The 5,327-nt window shown below is 44.3% G+C and overlaps 1 protein-coding gene across 1 annotated transcript in view; it reads left to right on the top strand.

Moving 5' to 3' along the window:
• The window catches only part of LOC142786478 (uncharacterized), a 113,978-nt gene that overhangs the window by 37,686 nt on the left and 70,965 nt on the right, over positions 1-5,327 (top strand). The window lies entirely within an intron of this gene.

Here is a 5,327-nt window from a genome sequence, read left to right as displayed (position 1 = left end):
GAAAGTACAGTCTGAATAGCCTATAAAATGTTGTGCGTGGATAGATCCGAGTTGTATGGGATTGCACGATCTCAGGACCTTCTCGATCAACCCATGTATTTGACTCAATAGCCTGAATGAAACTGGTCTTACGTTGCTAATACTCATTCGCATTAAAGACTACTGACGCACATATCATTAGGGTATAGGCAAAGTTGTGCACAGTTAAGCGCGAGATACTATTTTCCTTTTGTCTGGAGTGTGAAGCATAGTATGCATATAGAGCTTCACTTCGGCAGAGGAGTTAAACTGAGGTTTGTGGCGCCCACCTCTGACGTCGGTGGTGTGAGAACGGGGCCCCGCCTGTAATAAACTTTGGTTTAATAATTGTTGTATGAAGACGGGATTGGTTGGCTGTAAGTCTTGATCGTGCCTAAGGCGCGCAAGCTGGGACGTGTTGTTAACTTGTGTTCATTATTTTAGCACGCCTATACACTGTGAGATATTAAGTTACCGTGTCTAAAACAGTTTCACAAGCGGTACATTCCAATTTCAACAACAATGGAATTATTAAATGTTATGACTACCATCAGACGTCCTTTGCTTGCAGGGTATCTACGTGTGTCGGTGTATGCATCCGCGTTGGCACGATTCCTTAAACATATATTGATAATCGAGGTTTTGCGTGTTGCAGTATGTCGCTTTGTATTACGTAACGCTCGCAAGGCTCGAATATACGTCAAAGTGTTCATGCAGCCCGTTGCGTGAAATTCGAGCTCATTTTTTTCAATTCTTCCGCAACGTAGGTTGACGGATGCGGCCCACACTCTTGCATATTGCGGAGTTCGTTAAGAACTGCATTCGAGCAAATCCATGTCTGTTCACGGCTGAATTACTGTCCTTTAAGTTTACATTCTAAAAAAAGGAAAAAAATGGCGGAGAGCTTGAAACCACAAGCGTAGAGTTAGTAAAAGAAGCTGTCGCTAACTTTTTTAGGCATTTATTTTCTTTGGTGACCTTTTTACTACGTAAGTTTGCAAACGCTTAATTTTGCAGTGGTTCATTGTTCACTGTTGCTAGCTTTTTGCCATGCACCTGTCTAACGAGGTATAATTGCGGTAATATTATTTGTAATATTATTTTATTAAAAACCTACGCTACGTTACCTCCGGCACCTAATATAATTGTACACTGTCTAAACAAACAGGCCTTTAAAAATATTTATTCTGGAGAATTAGCGCGCACCAGCAACTTACGTTCACCAAATGTAGGAAAATAGCCAGAAGCATGTGCGAGCCGAACGTGTCATGTGGACATATCGTTGTGTGCAAGAGTGGATGCCGAGAGCCGTTAGAGTCTTGCAATTCAAGTTGACGCTTTGTGGTGAGTGATTCGAGCCCGACAATGCCCTTGTACGAAGTTTTTTGCTTTTAGCCGCTTTCTAGGACAAGGAATAATTCGCTCCTTACCTTTTTATTCACTATTTTACATTATTAGGCTAACCGTAGACGTAATTACTAATACGTATAGCTGACTCCTGTCTGAGGGCTACTGTCTACTTCTATATCTATTTACCAGAGTTTTTAATTTCTACCCTAACACTTCAGCAAAATAAGATGTAGCCTTAGAGACAGTGCCTGCCCATTATTTAGCGGTTAGAAACTTTTCGCGTTTAACTTTCATGCACTCCAACCGCCCGTGATGTATGTGTTTAACGTAAGAATAACATGGAAGTGGCCGATTTGTTGCAAAACAGGTGCGCGCAACTCGTCAGTTGATAGGATTGCAAACACTGTCAATATTGAGCGAGGCACGAAGGGATTAGCAGAGAACAGACGCGTGAGAAGAAGGGGCATCCATTTAAGGCACTGATCCGGCCTAAGCTCGCAAGGTCAGAAGTTCTAAATCATGCAGGGTGATTTTTTAAGGAAAATAGATTTTCAAACAGATATGAAAAGAAGGCGAGGCGAGCTACGAGTCAGATGAAGTTGGGAGTTGATAGGCAGTCAGGTGGTATTCCATTGCTACAAAAAGTGCAACAGAACCCCCTACTTAGAGCTAGCGCAGCAGCCTAGCATGCCATGACAAACTTCTGTTTGAATGGAGATGCCGGACCATTCACAGTCGTATATTCACTTAAAATGTGCGAGAAGGAAATTGTTAAAAAAGAAGAACAAAAAGTGGTCTGGGGTGCGGCCTCAACTGCATGGCGACCAGCTGCCGGTAATGCCCTCCCTCACTGGAGCAGGATTGACCACCCAGGTGCAGTACATGGCTCCGACCTCCCATGAATACAGCAATTAACTCTTGGCCCTCAGTACCCAGTGGCTGCGAAGCAACTGTCCAAAGCGGCGGTGAGACCTGTGACGCAGTGGAGGGTGCTAAGAATCCCTGGGTCCTGACAGACCGCCATTGGAATCTGAATTTGGCTGCCTTAAACGCTATGTAGTGAGGCTTTAATAGCTGTGCTCTTAAAGGAACAGGTGTTAAATGGAATGTAATAAGGCTCAGCGAAGTTAAGAGGACACGTGAAGCTTATACAGTGCTGAATAACGGACACGTCCTATGCCACAGTGGATTAGTTAACAGAAAGAAACTAGGGGTGGGGTTTCTTATACACAAGAGTATCGCTGGCAACCTAGAGGATTACTATAGCATCAGGGAGAGGGTGGCAAGTATTATAATTAAGTTTAGCAAAATGTACAAGAAGTAGTTGGTACCGGCCCGCGCGCCTCATCAAGCCATGATGATAATTCAATTTAACGCTTCTATGAAGACGCATAGTAAGCCATTAATAAAGTAAAGACAGAGTATACTATTCAGATGGACGAAAATAGGCAAGATACAGGCCGGAGACCATGCAGTGGGCGAATATGGCATTGGCTCTAGAAATGCCAGAAAGGAGTTGTTGATAAGGTTCGCAGAACGTAATGCTTCACAAATCTTGAATAACTTTTTTCAGAAAACGGCCTTACCGTAAGTGGATGTGGTGCAGCCGTAATGGCAAAACTAAAATTAGACGTCATTCTGTATGCACGCCCAGACATTGTATAAAATGTAGAAGTACTTGGCAAGAGCAGATACAGCAACCGCAGAATGGTGAGACTTCGTACACCAAGATTTAAAAAAGCAAAGGCATAAGCTGATACTCAAGATAAACTGGCGGTGAGAGGGAAAATACAGGAATTCAGAGTTTCGCTTCAGAATAGATTCGAGGCACTAAACGAGATAACCTACGTTAGCGTTGACACAATGAATGATAACTTTACTAGTATCATAAAAGAGTGCGCAATTGAAGTTGGAGGTACAATCACTAGAGAGGAAACTGGCAAACTATCTCAGGAAACGAAAAAAAATCTTCTTAAGAGACGACAAACGATGAAAAAGTCAAACGCAACCGACAAAACAGAGCTGGTTGAGCTTTTGAAGTTAATAGGCGTAAAGTAGCCGACATCAGGAGGTATAACACGGAAAGAATTGAGCAGGCTGTAAAAAGCGGCAGAAGGCTGAAAGCTGTGAAGGCTGACTTGTGCATAGGCAAAAACCGGATGTACGCATTGAGGAACAGGGAAGGCAATGTCATAAACAATATGAATAGGATAGTGGAGATGGCGGAGGAGTTCTACAGAGAGCTCTACAGAAGTCAAAAGAAGCAGGATAATATTCTGAGAAACAACAATGGACCAGAGGAACTCGAAATCCTACCAGTGACGACAGGGGAAGTTGATTGGCGGATTATGGAAGAGGCCTTTGCCCTACAGTGGGCATTGTCAGGCTGATGATGATGATGATGATGATGATGATGATGACTTCTACAAGTCTTTCAGCTCCAGTTGGGGAACGGAGAATAAGGGAACAGAAAGCAGAGGAAAGGCAAAGATATGTCAACCATTTTGAAATAACCAGTATGCTGCCCTGTAAGGGAAAAAAGAGAGAGACAGGACAGGGTAAGAGAGAGGTATAAAAGTAGGGAGCACACACATACCGTGACAGTTGATCCGTCTTGTGCAGTAGCCATAAGCGTCGGGCTCTGCTCAGGCGGCACTGCGAAAAGAACCGCCACCAGCGCTCTCATCGCCGCGTTAGTCATAATGGGTAGTGCAAAGATTGCCATCCACAAGTGAACGTTCCTATATAGACAATCTTTTTTTGTTGGTGTTAAGGCAAGAGTTCCTAAAAATCAAGGACCTGGCAAGCTTCTTCCGTCAATCAAACCTCGCTCCAGAAAAGTGGGAAGCTCATCAAAGCGAACTGCGGGTGCAATGCAAAAGATGTTTCAAATATTTTGGCGTGCTGGGACTAGCAATTTCAGTGCAACCAAGCATCATATGACATCGAGTTCGAGGCGAGCATTCCTACGTGCGTTCTTTAGAGCTTAAATTCGTTAAATTTTGGCGCATGCATGATGCCAAAGCGAAGAAGTACGTACGCGAGGAAGGTATCTCACGATACTCGGTTTATCAGATGGCCACGGCGATTTTCGCCTTTGTAGTTGCATTATACATCAATTTCTCCCTTCCTGTGCGTTGAGCTGTTTTATTACGCATCCTAGAATGTTCTACTCATGGTTGTTGTCAGTTTGTATATGTTCCAAATAGGGATACATGGGTTCCCACTTTCTCGGTGTACGATTGATTTATATGTGGGGTTTAACATCCCGAAACCACCATGTGATTATGAGAGACGCCGTAGTGGAGGGCTCCGGAAATTTCGACCACCTGGGGTTCATTAACGTGCACCCCAATCTGAGCACACGGGCCTACGACATTTCCGCCTCCATCGGAAATGCAGCCGCCGCAGCCGGGATTTGAACCCGCGACCTACGGGTGAGCAGCCGAGTACCTTAGCCACTAGATCACCGCGGCGGGGCTTTTCTCGGTGTATGATGTATGCAGAACCGAGTCCTCCGAGATGCCACAGACAATCGCAAAGACCAACAACAAGAAAAACCTGATAACAGTCACGACCAAATTTTGCGATTTACCTGCATGACGTATAGGTGTTAGCATTCACTAATTTTAAAGCCGGACTTTACATCCTACGTGCGCGAAGCAGTGTGGTAGCGACCACTTCATATTTGCGGTGGTCGTGCACGGCGTGTTCGATGTTTCTAGCACGCTACTAAAAACAATAACAGCACTCCTATATTATCGCACTTTCTCATGCGACCGGCGGTAGAGAACGTGAGTAATTCGGTTACTCAAGGCATTCGCAACGGCCCGTATCCAGTGCACTCCTAAAAAAAAGTTGGTGAAAAGGTAGCAACTACAAGGTTACGGGTAGTAAATGCAGTGGTTACCACCTTTCTTGAGCCATCACTACCATTTTGCTACCTGTTTATTACCTTT

The sequence above is a fragment of the Rhipicephalus microplus genome, unplaced genomic scaffold (assembly GCF_043290135.1).
Source record: "Rhipicephalus microplus isolate Deutch F79 unplaced genomic scaffold, USDA_Rmic scaffold_24, whole genome shotgun sequence".
Lineage (NCBI taxonomy): Eukaryota > Metazoa > Arthropoda > Arachnida > Ixodida > Ixodidae > Rhipicephalus > Rhipicephalus microplus.
Note: the sequence above shows the minus strand (reverse complement) of the source record. Positions and strands in the feature narration are given on the sequence as shown.